At 41.7% G+C, this 17,705-nt stretch overlaps 1 pseudogene; it reads right to left on the bottom strand.

Annotated features, from left to right (window-relative positions):
* Positions 1 to 1,746: 1,746 nt before the first annotated feature.
* Positions 1,747 to 1,861, bottom strand: LOC116904748 (annotated as a pseudogene).
* Between the last annotated feature and the right edge of the window lie 15,844 nt (positions 1,862 to 17,705).

The following is a 17,705-nucleotide window of genomic DNA, read 5'->3' on the forward strand; positions in this document are numbered from 1 at the left end:
TGCTTGCAAATGGCCATTGGTCCGATACAAGATCTTTGGCTTCTGCTACTCTATCAGTACTAGAATGTCACTGGGACTCTCAGATATCCTGCTGTTGCCCTGTGTCATGGAGATCCTGTAGTTTTGGCTCTGCAGAACTGGCCCCTTCATCTACTTCAGCAGGTCATTGGCGGGGTAGATGTTGGGACTGGCCGATTCAAAGCCCTGGATCTGGACCCGAGAGGTATCAAAGATGGTCATCTTGCCAGCTCACATGCTATCATGCATTTGGGGGCAGCTTATCCATAACCCCTGCTATCATGCCAGCTCTGTTTTGCTGCATATGCAGGGCTTCTCCCCCTAGTGTTGCAGCCAGTGAAGAACATGGCCAGTTCTTCCACTCTCATAATCCTGGGGCTAGCGCTCCCATATGCCATAGACTGTGAGGAACCAGGGAAGGGAGGAGGATATCTCTCCTTTGCCTGCACTACAGCTCAGTAGACAATAGGCAGGTCCAGATCTCATGTGTTCGTACCCTCAGGACCAGCTTACCTGCAACCCCCACATCCAGGGTCACTTCTACTGTGCTGCCCAGGTGAGGTTCAGGGCCTACTGTGCCAAGTGCAGCAGGTGAGGGGCAGGGCTTACTCTCCTACCATGATGACCTAGGGATCAGCTCTCCTACCTGCTATTGGTGGCAGGGGAGGGACATCTCTCTCTCACCCTTATCACCATATTGCAGACAAGTGCAGGGCCAGCTCTCTCATGCTCACATCCACATGGCTGGCTCACCCGTGCCCCTGGTACCAGGCTCAGCTCTACTGTGCTGCTCAGGGGAGGTGTAGGGCACACTTTCTAAAGTGCTGTAGCTGGTGAAGGGTAGGGATAGCTCTCCTGCTCTTGTGACCTCAGGGCCAGGTCTCTCTTTTGCTACAGGTGGGGAGGGACAAGGGGGAAGGAGGGTATTTCTCCCTCATCCATGTCACTGCAGGAAGTGATAGGGTCAGCTCTCCCATGTTTCCATCTTTGGGCCCAGCTCACTCACAGCTCCGGCAATATGTGGGCCTGTTCTCCCAAATACTGTCACTGACTAGGGGTGGGGTCAGTTCTCCTGCTCTCATGCTTTTGGGCCAGCTCTCTCAGGATTCCCAGGTGAGTGGTGGGGCCAGTTCGGCACAACCCTCAGATATCAACAAGTCCAGGGGTGGCAGCCCAGACCAGGGGTGTCTGCTTGGTCTTTGGTGGTATAGACCCATGCTGTTGCTGGGCTATGGCCCTAGGTGGCATCATTGGCTGCTTACACGAGGTTACTTTTCACTACCCTCAAGTCTCCAGTTGTGCCTCTTCTTATTGTGCCCACCACTTATTTGCTCCTCTTAGTGGCACCTGGGGTCTGAGTGTCTGAGGTCATCTCTGGAGTTATCTCAGAAGTGCTATGCCTGATTATGCAGTCCGGCATAAGGCAAGGATCATCTCCACATGGCTCGCCCCCTCCAAACTCCAGGCCTTTATTGTGTTGGGATGATGTTCACCTCAGGTTAGCTCACTTTCCAAGTCCCATGGTGCTGGTCTGGTAGTCACCTCAGGCTTGCTTCTCACATGACACACACGAATGGTTATCTAACTTGGGCTACTCTTGACTGGAGCCTGTGGTCCACAGAGAGGTTCTTCTAGTCTCAGGCTTGCTTTCTGTCCTGCGAGCCCACCTAGACCTGCCTGGTGCTAGACTGGTAGTGATCTCAGGCTAAGTCCCTGTCCAGGCCCCCTGGGGCTAGACTGTTAGATCAGAATACTCAGTATGGACACAGACTCTCTCCTCTCTACCACCTATTGACACACATGTGATACAGCAGACACATCTGCAATGCCTCCAGAGGCCAGACAGTTAAATAGTATTTAATCCAAGTAAAGAGCCATTGAGGAAGACATTTATCCTCTGGCCTCCACAGAACTGTATATATACATACACACATATATAAAGATAATCATACAACATATTGGAGATGGGCAAGGAAAGCAGTTAGAATTGTAGTTGTGAATAGAATGGTCATGTCAAAATAAGAAGGAAGGGTTCAGATAAATTCTTTAGAAATTTAGGTTCAAAGGGAACTTTCATGGGAATGACCGAGGCTCTCTGTACATATGCTATAGTTGTGTAGCTTGGTTTTACTGTGAGACTCCTACCAGTGGGAGCAGAAGCTGTCTCTGACTCTGTTGCCTGCTTTTAGGACCCTTTCCTTCTACTGGGTTGCCTCATCTAGTCTTAATGGGCAAGCTGGTGCCTCGTCTTACTACAACTTGCTATGCAATGGCTGGCCGATATCTAAAGGAGTCCTACCATGTCTGAAGTTAATGGAAGAGGAGTGGATGTGGGGGGAAATGGGAATTGGAAGAAAAAGAGTGAGAAGAAACTATGGTCTTGATGTAAAAAAAAGAAAGGAAGGAAGGAAGGAAGAAAAACAGAAAGAAAGAAAGAAAGAAAGAAAGAAAGAAAGAAAGAAAGGAAGAAAGAAAGAAAGAGAAACCTAGCTTCAGTTTCCTCTCTGCTATAGAACTTACTTCACTGAAATGGAATGTAGCTTCTCCATGGCGTTCTATAATTCTATTTCTTTTGTGCTAATAGGTCACTCTGTCAATGCCACTTCATAAGATCTAACTGCTTAGACTGCTTCTTTAGTCTAATCTAATTTAAGCATGCTTGAATGTACTTACTCTCTTTTTAGTAATAATACAGTTTCCTAGTTTGTATCTCCTTGAATGTTTTAATGTGTACTGTTTTAAAATGTCGGGGCCTCTGTACTTTGAAGCCGGCATAGTATGTGGAACATTGTGAAGGCTGTTCGTTCATTGAGTTGTGTCTGTCTCTGTGTGTTTTCACGGCCCCTTCTTTCTGCCTCACTGACCTGAGCTCACTGACCTGAGCATCACATGTAAACAAGAGTTTCCAAGACCTAATTTCCCAGAACACCCTGACAGTTTATTAGGGTTATTTATGTTAGAGCAGGTCTCCTTCTGTTTGTTAAGTGTAGACTGACATTCAGAATCAGAGTGGATATTATGTAAGGTCCTTCTCCACGGGGGCTTCTGTGTGGTGCCTGTGGTCTGCTGCATAGGTATTCATTAACCTGCTCTTCCCGCTCTTCCCACTGCTCACCCCATTCATTTGTACATAGAGGGGAATCTCTTCCCAGAGCAGCCTCCTAGTCCTGCAGATGTACAGGATCCTATATGCAGAACCTCACAGAGCCCACTTTCCCCCCTTTGTATCCTCCAACACTTCTGGCAGCACTGAACTTGACAGGAAACATGGCCTAGGATGTAGGTTTTCCTATGGGCAGACAGTCCTCTTACCAGAGCAGAGCCACAAATTAACAAGATCATGAACAGTTAGTGGGAGACCTAAATGAGCCTCTGCACTAAGGGATATGTTATTTACATTTAAGGATTAGTTCTCTGTGTCCCATACACGTATCCCTCTGTCTGTCCCAACCTCACAGCATTATGCAGCTTAGGTAAGTGTTCTAGATGAGTGAGTTATGCACACCATTCCCTTTAATGCTAACAACAATCTAATGATATAGTAATATAAATCTGACTTCATAAACTTTAGATTAAAACATTCTATAAGGTAAAGGTACTTTCTTTGAGACACGGAGGCCATAGTAGGGACTCAAATTCTACCCAAGCATCCATTCTTAACTCTGTGAATTTTGTCCTCAAGCTACACTCTTGAGCATACCTTGTACCTTGTGGTTCTTTAATGCCATTGCCACTGGTAGTGTGTTGAGAACCCAACCTTTTCCACATATGCTTTTATGGATTACTCTTGGGATAAAATGAGTGAGCTAAAATTGCTTTCTGCTTGGGGAAAAAAAGAATCAAGTCATCCTCTAACACTATGGTCCAAAGAGGCTACATACTTTGTCTCAGGCCACCTGAAATGCACGTCGTATTTCCTGAGCTGTATAAGATTTTGGATTGTTTTCCTTATTTAAGACTCATACACTCTGGACTCAGCCAGGATATAGGTAGGGTTGTCTTCTATAGAGAGTACCTATAGAGCTCTTATTCTGTCTCAGAAAATCCCAAGCCTTGTGCATCTCTTGCCGTTTAACGGTTCCCAAGGGCTCCGACACAACCACTTCTGACTCGGGAGAAAAAAGAGCTGCCTAGACACGTGCAACCATTGTACTCTATTTCTGTCTTTGGGGACACTCAAATTTTCTCCTCTTTTACTTAGGAGCTTATGACCTTGACAATTTCTGTTTAATGCAAACCACTCAGAACAGAAATCAGCATCGGGAAAATTGACTTTTCTTATCTGTGCTCCAACCTCAATTTGAAAAAATGGTGACAATTTTATCTACTTCACGTGATAGTTTTGAGGATTGGTAAAGCAATTTTCAATATATGGAAAGCAATTAGTATAATAAGTAACCAATACCAAGGCTAAGATGTGAATATTTTCATTTAAGGAAAACATTTGTCTATTCGTCTTTTGTTTGGTGAAGGATACTGTACTCAGAACTTTGTGTTTCCTGGGCAAACACTTTACTACTGAGCTAGCTATACTTGCAAGTCTATAGGCAGGGTAAATACTTGTAATGTCACAAATAGTTCATCATTGCCATCCTAATAAACATCACCATTGTCCCTAAATTATGGATTAAATCAGTTTTTACTGCATGTTGTAAATGCCAGTCTAAAGGCTTGACATTCTTAGTGTTGACATTAGGCACCAGTTTTTGTCAGCGACCATAACAAATCACCACACACTTAGAGCATAATACAATAAAAACGTGGTTGAATGCTTCAGAAGTACAACGCAAGTCTTGTTGGGCTAAAAATCAAACTGTCAGGGAGGCTGTGTTCTTCCTGGAGGCCCTAAGGAAGATTCTGTTTCTCTGTTAGTTCAGATTGCTTCCAGAATCCAGCTCCTTAATGTTATAGGTCTGGAGTCCCTGTTTCCTTGCTGACTGACAACTGATGGTTGTCAGCTCCAAAAGGCCTCCAGGTTGCTTGGTTAGTGATCCCCTTCCTTAGTCTCTAAAGCCAGCACTGGTGGATTAGTCCATCTCATGATTGAGAACTTCTTTGTCATTTCTTTATATGCCTCTTCTGTTTTCATTTTCTACTGTGCCCATGTGCTTAAATTGAGCCCACCTAGATACCTAGATAATTTCTTCTCTATTTCATTTTTTTTTTTTTTTTTTTTTTTTTTTTTTTTTTGCTGTGTGACTCAACACATAGTATGACTCAACATAGAGTGTTTTTGGTTTTGTTTTGACCAGTCTTATTAAAACAAGGCATATAACACTTTGGCCGTCCTGTTGTCAAATTCACAATGTTTATCTGCTATCTTTTTAACTTTTACCCAGCATCCCCTCCCAGAAAATTGGGAGAGTATTAGTAGTGACGTCTTATTTCAGGAAGTTGATGGTATGGTTTTATCTATTGCTCACTTAATACTGTATGGTATGTACCTCATCTCACTTGTGACCCTGTAAAGCACATAGTTTTATATGTGCATGATATAGGTAAAGAAACTGAGATGGGGGCTACTGAGATGAATCCTGGGCTAAGAGCACTCATTGCTCTATAGAGGACCTGGGTTTGGTTTCCAGCGCTACACGGCGGTTCACAACTATCTGTAATTCCTTTTCATGATCTGATGCTTCTGACTTCCCTTGAAAAGGCAGGATGTGGAGCATGTATACACATATATACACAACCAAATCAATCATACACAATAATCTAAAATAATTAGACGTCAGTAAATGAACTCATTGGCATTTGGAAATCTGGCATAAATCCAGTCCACTGTGGTCAGCTTTTCTTCTGAGATGAGAATACTTGAATCTTTTATTTTGTGCCATTGTTTATGTCTACCCTTTACCTTTTAGTGTGACAGGAGGTACTGTGTCATGTGGGTTCTTCTCTTATGTCCAGATGAATTGCATGATAGAGAAACTCTGTAGCCAATAGTTCATGTAAAGGAAATTTCAGATGACTGCATATCTAGGTTTTGCTCATATATAAAAGTAGAGTAGAACAGTTTAATACTGTTTAACCCGGAGATATCAAACTTGCTCCTAATTCCAACTGAATGCTTATTATAATTCTCATAACATGGGCCTTATGTATATTATTTCTTTATTGTATAGAAATTTATTGTTTAAAACACATTTGTCTTAGTCAAGGTTTCTATTCCTGCATACATCTTCAAGAAACAAGTTGGGGAGGAAAGGGTTTATTCAGCTTACACTTCCAACATTGCTGTTCATCTCCAAAGGAAGTCAGGACTGGAACTCAAGCAGGTCAGGGAGCAAGAGCCGATGCAGAGGCCATGGAGGGATGTTACTTACTGACTTGCATGCCATGGCTTACTCTGTTTTTTTTTCTTATAGAACCCAGGACTACCAGCCCAGTGATGGCACCACTCATTTTTGATCACTAGTTGAGAAAATGCCTTACAGCTGGATCTCATGGAGGCATTTCCTCAAGGGAGACTCCTTTCTCTGTGATAACTCCAGCTTGTGTCAAGTTGACACAGAAAACCAGCCAGTACAAAATTTTATAGGCTTTATCATGGCCTTCAAAATATCCAATGAAGTATGATTATGATAGGAAAACACATACCTTGTGGGTATCAAAATGGCGCAGTGGTTAAGAACACTGACTGCTTTTGTAGAGGGTCGAGGCTAGATTCACAGCACCCACATGGCAGTTCACAGCTGTCTATAAGCCCAGGCTTGGGAATCTATGCCTTCTTCTAGCTACTTCAGTCACTACATGCACATGATTCACATAAGTGCAGGTGAACACCCATACTTTTTAAGAGTACCATGTCTTAAAGACAATGTTATAGCAGTGAGGAGGAGGAAGAAAACTTACTACACACTGACATCAAGTAGTCTCTCTATTGTGTTTTGCTTAAACCTATCCACAACCTTTCTGGGGTAGGTACTACCACTTTCCCTCCATTTTAGAGACAAAGCTGATTGACTTCTTCAAGGTCACACAGATAGAAAAGATGTGACGGGATTTTAAACCCTGACAATTTGATCCCCAGGACTGAATCTGAAGAGAAGGCTCAAAAGCATTCTTTTTATTTTGTAGCTGAGTCAATTAAGACCTAGGATGAAATTACATAAGTTTTGTTAAGGCTGCCCAGCTGGCAGCTCTAGGATTAAGACCGAATTTTCTTCCTTCTATTTGGAGGAAGTACCAATATTAGCAGAAGTATGGAATCAGAAAGGCTTCGTGCTCTATCAGACACTAAATGTGTAACCTTGAGTAAATCATGGATCTACTCTACTCCAGTCTTTAATTCACTGAACTCAAAACCAAGAGTAGCCACATCTACTTCCCTAGGACTAGCAGAGTGGCAATAAATATAAAATATATGGGGTACAGCGTGCAAATAATAACTATTCCCCTGTATCAGCTCTGGCAAGGTTTGGTCTGGTTAAATTGTAGCTGACTGGTATAGAAATTATTTTAGAAGCCCCTTTCACAAACCATAGGCTATTGGCAGGTGCTCCTGGTACATTATAAGTAATTTAAGGGGAGCTAAGCGATAGGTTATAGGTCTGAGGAATGTAGTATGTTATGACCTATCCAGATATAAACCAATCATATCTGAGAGTTAGGGGCTTGCTAATATGCACCATGCTTTCACTATAGCTGTTACCCTGGGTGAGCTATTTTTTTCTGTTGAGTATATGTTTCCCACTGAAGAGAGAGATTCCTAAGGCAAAACAAAACAAAACAAAAAAAAGCTGAACAAAATATGAGGGTTCTGGAGAAATGTGTGAATGCCAAAGATGCTTCTCTATGTCACGGCTGTAAGTGCTATTGTGGACCACTAAGGTACAAACTGTTGGGTTGTTTTACAGGGTTGTTCCCTTGAGTAAAAACTGATAGGCTTCAGAAACATTTCTTTTCGGGATGATTTATGACCTTATGCAGTGCTGTGATCTGAGTTACTTTTGAAAGGAGCAGCAGATACCAAATGAATTTGACATTCGGTTGATGAGCACAGATGCAGAAATGCCCTTGGTTTTCTTTTTCCTCCAAGGGGGTTTACAGGAATATACCAAGAAAAGTTCTCCTCTGATGCCTCCTGGCAGTGAATGCTGAACTGTAGAACTTTGTGAGTGTGTTGCTGCTGAGGCTTGTGTGTGTCCTTCTGTGCTAGCATTCCTATTTGCAAGGAAAGCAGACAAAACAACAGTGGTAGAGAGCAGCTTATAAGAACAACAATGCCAACCAAGCAGAGCTTTCAGGGACTAAACCACTACCCAAAGCATGGACTGACCCATGGGCCCAGCTGCATATGTAGCAGAGGATGGCCTTGTTGGGCAACAAAGGAAGGAGAATCCCTTAGTGCTATGTGTAGGGGAATGTGGCAGGGGGCACAGGAAGGGAGAGTGGATGGGGAGAGGAACACTCATAGAAGAAGGGGAGGGGGAAGAATAGGGGGCTTATGGATAGGAAACCAGGAAAGGGAATAACATTTGAAATGTAAATAAAAATAACCAATAAAAGATATTTTAAAAAAGAAAAAAGAAAGAAATGAATGGTGATGTCTAACCTGCCTTGGTGCTTCTCCAGCTGCCACAGATTTGAACTAGAGTGTAACTATTTCAGGTGATTATAGGCAGAAGAATGATCAGGAAACACCCCACTTGAATATTTCCATCTAGGAGAATTAAGACGAATAATCTCGAGGGCAGCCTAGGCATGTATAAAATCTCTATGTACTGTTAAGCAGTTGTCCCTACTTGCAAATCTATTTATGTCTGTATTAGGAGTCTGTAGACAAGTTGCTTCATTTCTCTATATATCAATTTCCATATCTGTGTGACAGCAATGGTAGCAGTATCTATTGTATAGAATCTTTACGTAGATTAAATTATTTATCTATAGAAACTGTTTGCTATGGTCTAAATATGAGCTGCTACCGATGCTTGTGCTCCCAGATTGTGATATTATTTTGGGAGGTTCTGGAACTTTAGGAATTGGGACCTATGGAGAAAATGATTCCAAGGAGAGGGTGTGTTTTGAAGGTTATTTCTAGTCCTCAACCCTCTCTGCTTTCCCTACTTCATGGCCACCATCATGTGAATAGCTTCCTCTCTTTCACTGTTCCACTACCCCTACCTTGGGTCTCACCATGTGTACCAAACCCTTTCAATACATGATCGAAAACATGTCTCTCCTCTAAGTTTGTTTATGTCAGTTAGTGATAGTGACACAAAGCTAACATACTTCACTATTTCCCATCTGTAGTATTTTGGCATCTTCTGCTCAAATCCTCTCAGTCTATTGATGTTGGTAATTTATTATAGGACTGCTTCGTTCTTCTTTTCCTCTATTTTAGTATTTAATAAAAGGTCAACTTTCATTCCAAAAGGCAGATCTCTAGCTAGGTCCAGTCAGGCTAACTCCCAGAGCTATGTCTCAAGCCAAGGAGTGGCAGACATAGCTTTAACTGTGGGCAAGCCCCTCCAGTATATTCTGGATCAGTCACTAGAGACAGGAGGCTCACTGAATACCATAGGCAAAGTCTCTCACTTCTAGCCTGCTGCCAAGGCAGGCAGAAAGCAGAAAGTTCAAGCCAGCCAGACTGCAGGTGCAAAAGCCACTGGAGACGAGAAGTGCATCCAAAGCTGCCTGGCACGGCTGTTAGAAATGAAGGTCAGCCAGATCCACGAGGTATCACCTCGATAGTGATAGAAGATGAACAGGGAAGCAAATGGATCTGAGGGGAAAAAATAGTCTGATGTGAGTCATCAAGGTGGTCAGTTAGAGCACTTTGAAATTATAGGATTAGATAAAATGTGAACTTAGATTTCTTTTACTGAGACAGAAATGTAGAGAGAAGGAACTGTCCTTTCCTACAGGCACGGGTGTGAGGAGGGCTATTGTCTTGAGTCTCTGAGCTCAGATTTCTGGTACATTGCATTGCTAGGCATTGCCTCTTGATGATTTGATGGATCAAAGTTACGTAAAAATCTAATACACTGAGTTATTTAATGGTAAGATTTTTTTAAAAGCACAATTTGCTGGGGATTTAATATGCTCAGTGTTAGAGCATTTATCTTGCAAGTTCAAGGGCCCTGGGTTCAATTCCCAGCATCATAACACATACTTTTAGAAAGTGATATGAGGTCACAGTACATAAATAAATGCTTTTATATATGATTCCCTAAATCTTCTAGATGTGTAGGATTTAGGTCATCTAAATATGGACCTTTTGTAGCATGAGAATGGTTTTTCTGGAGGCAAATGAGAGCACAGATTTTTTTTTAAACTAAGTTTTTGCTATTAGAAATTTGTGGTGTATCTAAAGCTCTTTATTTTTACCCAGCAGAAAATAATACTCTTTCTTTCACATGTCAGGGTGATACAGGTAACTATGCCCCTGCTGAGGATGGCAGTAAGCTGATTTTGTAGTAACGAGATGGATGTTGTAAGCATCATTACCATCAGTGCCATTATTTTACTGACCCTGTTATAACTAAGAGTGTGTTTTCAGGAAAGCAGGCCCAGGTGTGGAGTGTATCTCTTGTCCTCAAAAAGCTGAGCCAAGTGAATCAGGTTGGATATCAAGCACTTGACCTTATATTCATCAGCACGACATTCTAACAGCTGACCTATAAGCATTTTCCTAAAGTGGTGCAACTGGATGGCTGCACGCCACATGATGCAGATCCCTGCAGATCAGTTAGACCAACAGAGCTCCCAGAAGGAGCAATGAAAGAGCAAACTGCCCCAAACAGCAGGACACACAGACACACAGACACACAGACACACAGACACAGACACACACACACACACACATACACACACACACACACACACACACACGCTTTCTGTCCTCTCTTTTTAAAGCCTATTGCAAAGCAAGGAAGCAATTTCCAGCTTAGCTCTCAAGGCATTAAAGTAGGACACTTATATCACCTCCCTTTAGGCTTATCTTTAAGACTTAATAGAGATTTGAGGGAATTAGTATATAGCTACAAAAAAACACAGTCCCATAAAAACATGAAGCAATTTGGACATATGAACTGAGTTTGTAATTTTGATTACTCTGAGTGGATACAATTTTCAAAATAGGTGAAATGAATATATTTATTTAGCCATATATTTTAGTTAAGCCATTTGTCAGTTTATTATTAATGTAATATATACTTGGTATTATAAATTATACAAAGGCCTATATTATTTTGTTCCAATATTAGCTTAATGTATATTTGATATTATAATTTATTGATGTGGTAACCTTTATTCTATGTCTTCAAAATCTGCTGTGTCATTTGGGCATGAAGAAAACTAGGTCCTCCTTATTGGGGTTCCAAGACTTGCTAGAGCGATTCAACCCTGACTTCTAGAAATAATTGCTTCTCTTAGTAAAATAGGGAAGACCATCTCAATACCAAGTAAGAAAGAGCAGAAAGAGTTGGTGATGGAATTTTCATCAATACTTTATGAATTTATTCATCTATTAATGGGTGTTTGAAATGTGTGTAAAGAGGTGTATTCTTTCCATCCCAGGGGGCCTGTCCTTTCTGCTCAAGCTCCTATGTTCTTGTGGCACCTCCCTGTGGCAGTGGACAATTGGATAAGCAGCCTGAGGTCTGAAGGAACTCGGCATTTGCCTCTTATCTCTGGCCATGGGTACTTCTTTGTTACACGTTCATGTTCACTTCTGCCAATGCTTGCAATTTACCTAGAGCAGAGGTATCCACTTTTCTCCTTTTGTCCCATTATCCAATAATCAAAGGTTATTTCCAAGGGTGAAGCCGTTCTCTCTATTTACTATTAAAGATCACACAAGAAAAAGTGATCTTGTCACTTCTCAAATTGTGTAATGCTATTTTTGCCTCCAGGCCAAGAGAGAAGGCCCGCCCCCTCCCTTCCACAGAAGGCTAGAGTTTGTCAGTGGTTACAGTTTTATTGTTGACACTGCTGTACCTCTGTATTAGTGTGAGTGCAAGGCTCATAAACCTTAGTGACTTTATTACTCACCAATTAGTTTCCACTGAATTTTACTGTCTTGAATCTAATGGTGCTATTCATGGAGAAGGCTTGATGTTCATAAAGAATTTTTCCTCTGACTTCTGCAGGGTTGGCACAGACACAGACTCCCCACATTCATTACTGGCTAGTAATTTTGATTTTCAGGGAGTCCTTTTGAGGTCTCAAGGTAAAGTTGTTGGTTTTTTTCCTGTTCTCATTGTTCTGCAGCTCTGTTGGTGCCACCTTCTTTTCTCAAGACTTGACCCAAGCATGTGAAATGCCTTGGAGATGAGAGTCTGATGAGTCTGAGCAACTTTACTCTTTGACACAGGACCTTGAACAGAAGCCTTAGCTTTCCAAGTCACAACTGAACCTCTGTGAATGGACATAAAGTGCTCATAGCACATTGTGGGCATTAAGTTGGACATTGGACATTGAAGTGGTTTGTGGAGTATAAAGTGTCCTGCAGATGAGAAAGGAATAGCCCCAAGGAGAGTGTACGCCTATGAAGTGGTGAGAGGCATTCTTGAGAAAAGTCAGTCAGGGAGCAGAGTCTCCATCCCTTTCTCTTTGCAGTACTTCTCTTTTAGTTCAGCAAGGCAGTGACCTAGGAAGGAGCAAAGACCATATATACTTCCAGCTGATGACGTAATCCCTACCATTACCTAATTCATTTTCTTCTTTCGATGAATGTATGACACAATTAATTTCTAGGCTCTTATCAATGGGCATCTCATCCTGGTTTCACTTGAATTAAGTCTGGAGAAGAGCAGCATTTTAAAATATTATATCATATCTATTTGTTTTAATTTTTCACTTTAATCTTTCTCACTGCCCCCCTCCTGGTCGCCCCCTCCCACAATCCTTCCCCAATCCCTCCCTATCTCCTCTGAGCAGGTGGGAGATCCCTGGGTATTCCCCCCCACCCCCAGTACATCAAGTCTCTATGAGGTTAGGTGCATATACCCACTGAGGCCAGACAAGGAAACCCAGTTAGAAGAACATATCCCACATACAGGCAACAGCTTTTGGGATAGTCATCTCCCTCACCCCAACCCCCACTCCAGTTGTTTGGAACACAACACGCATGAAGACCAAGCTGCATATCTGCTACATATGTGCGGGAGGCCTAGGTCCAGCTCTTGTATGTTCTTTGGTTGGTGATTCAGACTCTGAGAACCCCAGGGTCCAGGTTAGTTGAGCCTGTTGGTCTTCCAGTGGAGTTCCTATCCTCTTGGAAGCTACAATCCTTCCTCTTACTCTTCCATAAGAATCCCCAAGCACCATCCATTGTTTGGCTGTGGGTGTCTGTATCTGTCTGAGTCAGCTGCTTGGTGGAGCCTCTCAGAAGATAGCTATGCTAGAATCCGGTCTGCAAACATAACAGTATCATTAATAGTGTCTGGAATTGGTGCTTGTCCATGGGCCTCAAGTTGGGCTGGTTATTGATTGGCCATTCCCTTAGTCTGTGGGAAGAGCAGCATTTTTTATTTGTTCCAAATCCAGGACAAGTAGAGTTTCCCCTTCTACATCCTCAGTCCCTGAGGGAAATCTTCTCTGAATTCAGTTCACATTCTAGACTTCTGATTACCCTTGAGCAGATGTGAATTTAGATGGAGCTCATTACCTTGCATTTCCAGGAACTCTGCCTCAGAGATAACCATCTAGGTTTATATCTTCCCTGTAGTCTGTCTTCCTCCCTCTTACTGATATTAGGGTAATGGGAATTGATATGAGGATAACTTACTAATTTCAATTCTTTTAAATAGCTAATTTTTTTAAGTATTAATGACATTAACCTGTAGGACTTGTGACTATTGGGACTATACCTTATTCATATCAGTCTTTTTTTCCGAAAACCACAAGTGATGATGCCTTTTATACAGTAGCCGCCTAATCAGTGGCCATGGGATGGATGGTTAATGGGATAAGCAACATCATGAAGATTTAAAGAGTATTGGAAGCATTACAGGAATATTTTCCTCCCCTCTTCACAGCAGCTGTGCAAATCCCATTTTTTAGGTGAGAAAACCGAATGGTGGGGCTCATAAGAGCTTTTCCCATGGTAGTGCACCAACAAGATACATGGCTTGGAAATTAGGTCACTCCTGCTTATAATTCCATGCATTTTCTGTGCCTTTAAACGCCCAGCTTCCAGTCTTAATCTGGGAAACAGGGTAGCTCTCCTTTGGATATTATAACTTTTAAAGATCTATGTGAAAACACTAAAACAGGCCTAGGGCTATGGAATAAATATCATTAAGTAGGAGAGTCTGATAGAGAGATGGGATTCTTTTTCTCCATTCTCATTCTCATGCCACAGTCAAATTTCTTCTTCTACAAGAAAGCAGTACTTACTGTTTATATGACAGACTCTAGGACTGGCGCTCCACCAAATGTATGTTTGATCCTCACAACGTATATAATACAGACCCTATTAATCTTCCAATCATCACGTGAAGAGACCATGAGGTAGAAAATAAGCATCTTGTCCTTCACTACAGCTCCTTGATTTCAGTCCATCTGTCTGACTCCAGAATGGAATCTTATCCACTACTTGTCCACAATCCATTGTTTCTGGACCTAAGGGTTGCACATTCATGTGTTTGCAATTGCTGTTCATCTCTAAAAGGTTAAGCTCTTTGAGAGTTGGACATCTTGTGTTTGATGGTAGCTGTTCCTACACTGTTCATGGTCCTTAGTTCATTTAATACTTGGAAAATTGCCAGACTTGGGTCAGCTCATCTCTCTGTGACTCCAAGAGAGAGGACGGCTCCATTTGCTTCCCACCATCTTCTGCCTCTGCACTTTTGCCTCGGGGTTTTTTCTTAAGCCCCTGGAGCTCTTAGTGTGCCTTTTAGCACAGAGCTATGAGGGAGTAAATACCCTGGGGGCTCTCCTCAACTAATGGGGAGTAGGATAAATGCCTCAGCTCCCTGGCCTTCAGAAGTCTTAGGTGGAATTTTCCTGGACCCTTGAGAATTAGCGTCAGCTGCACCGAGCTCCAGTTTTCCACAGCACTTTCAGTGTTTCGTTTCCTCCTTATTTTTGTATGTGCTGCTTAGTGGGAGTGTCTTCAGAATAAACTCCTTGAGCTAAAGTCCTTTTCTCTGTTTATTAACGAGTTTTGGAGAGTAAACAAGCAAATGGGACTCAGCATTGTTTTCTTGCACTTTGTACCATAGGCTAAGTGCTAAAAATATGAATGGAGCCATGTGACTGGATTAGCTAGATAAATTATCTCAGGATAGATACAGCTTTGGAGGTACTAGATAGACATGGTTAAGGTTAATAGAGGTATGGCTTACTTTCAGAATTGCTTTTGTTTTTCTCCTTTAATAGTTCACCACATATGACCAGTTACACTGGTAAAAAAAAAATTACAATGCCTAGAAAGGTTACTGAAATGAGTAGGTTGATTTGCTGAGGACTAGGTTGGCTACAAATTCAGTTTGCCCCCATTCCTTGTGACATTGATTTTGGTGTAAAATAGACTAACCTGCAACGTGCTCCTATGCCTGTGGTCCACAGAAACCGCCAATTGACACATTTTTTTTTATGACGCTTTCCTCTTGAGTCTCTGTCAAGGATTTATTTTAAAAAGATGCCAGATACATATTCACTTCACCAACAAAGGTTGAAAAAAGAGCATGGCAGATGGTGTCATGAAAATTATATTGAAGAGTACCCCTCATGATGATGAAAGATGCCGCAGTGAAGTGCTGGCATATATATAGGTGGCAGGGAGGATTTATGCCTGGTGTGTCTGGGATCATAATAACTAATGTATCAACTTCTTTGAAAACTTTTTAATTAGAGAGATCAGCAGGGTTTGTGGATGAGTCATGAAGAATAAGACCTTTCACTTGCAGTAAATGAGGGCAAACCAACTAACGGCAGCAAGAGCTACATTTATTTCAGAGACTGATATAAATGGCACTGTTCTAATTAGTCAGACCAAGGGTCCAGTCCCTGCATGGGCCAAATCAGCCTACATCATTTCCTCACCCTGACTTCCCTCTTACTCCCAAGCCGTGCAATCACAGCACCCCATCCACACAGGTCTAGAAGAAGGTGTTGCAAACTGTCGTGTAAACCCGACCTTGGCACTTGTCTGATAAAAACCATTTGCTTGTGTGTCAGTGGGCTGAGTGTAAATTCTGGATTCCTTGCCACAGACTTTGAGGCCCTGAATGATTTGTCCCCAGCATTTTAGGTCTGTTACTTCCTCTTTACTCCCCAACTTAGCCAAACTGTCACCTGAGAATGTTCATTGCTGGATGCTTACCATCCTGGAACACTAGGTGTACTATGGTTTTTCCTAGCCTATTAAACAGGTGGCTTCCCCAGGTCTCACTTCCAGAATTATCTCAGAGGGATAGTCTATCCCTCTCACCCCACTATGTTCACAGTACCCTTAGCGGATGAGCTCTGCTTACTCGCCTTGTGACACTGATAACAAGCAATAGCATTTTGTTTGCTTCTAACTCATGAACCATTTGCTCTAGGAAGCCAATATATGCCCCCCTAACTTGGAATAATGCCTGACACTTACCATATACTCCATACATATATGTTACTTGGATTGTATATAAAGTTAAATGCATACTGAAGGGTAGTGGATAGAAGAGTTATCTTTTGTTTATAGACTGTAACAATTTCGAGAATTTCCACAGGTTTTAAGCATAAACCTTTAGGGAACTGATCAGTGATTCTTAGGTTAGTTAGTCCCCAATATTAGCTCTGTGAGAAATTTGTGTGGACCTGGGGCAGGTGTTTTGTTTATAATTTGAAATCAGTAGCTAATAGGGGCTGCCAAGCAGACTTCTAAGCTTATCTTGGTGCTCAGAAATATTTCCAGGATAAAGAACTAAAACTTTATTGTTTTTTAATTGATTTTGCTAGAGTAGTATTCTAGGATTCTAGATGGCACATTATAGGTACCCAACAAACATTTCCCAACCAGAGGGAATGTGCATAGCCTTCAACTGTTATTTGAATAGATGGTCTTACAACATTCAGTGTTTAAATTAGCAGACTCATCTCCCACATTGGAGAAGGTTGACATGTTTTGCAAGTAGGATGCTGTGCAAACAACACAGTGAGACTTTTGAGGCTGTAGTAGAGTACAACATGACCTTTCCTCTTGTCTTTTCTTGAGTTACTGTAGAGGAAATTGGCAGCCATGTTGTAATGATATTCAAGGAGCCAAGAGAGAGGCCATACCATGTGATCTGTGGGGACATAGCCAACTTAATTCCTGCTCTCCTTGGACTCATATTCTTAAAGGACTGGCAGACTTATGTATTTGTTAAATAATCAGTAGAAACAAGTCAAACAGGTATTTGGCTTTGATTTCGTTGTCTTTATCATGCCCCTTTTTGGTGTCTTATATTTCAAATATAACTACATGTCAAAAACTTGTAATCTAGGGAATACCTGCCTATATTATTTACAATATTTTCTTCATTCTATTATCTGTTTCTATTTAAGATTGTGTCTTTATTTTTAGCAGTTCATTTTTTTATTTAAAATGGTGCTATTTACTACCCCCATTTTCCCATATGGAAATTGATATATAGTTTTCTAATTTAGATGTTTTGCTTACCAACAGTACAGCATGCATTTTTACATGTCCAGAAATCTTGCAATGTGATTTCTTTATGTAGTCTATGAGTGCCTATTTATTCGTGCTTCTC

This window comes from Rattus rattus, chromosome 6 (genome assembly GCF_011064425.1).
Source record: "Rattus rattus isolate New Zealand chromosome 6, Rrattus_CSIRO_v1, whole genome shotgun sequence".
NCBI classification, from domain to species: Eukaryota; Metazoa; Chordata; class Mammalia; order Rodentia; family Muridae; genus Rattus; species Rattus rattus.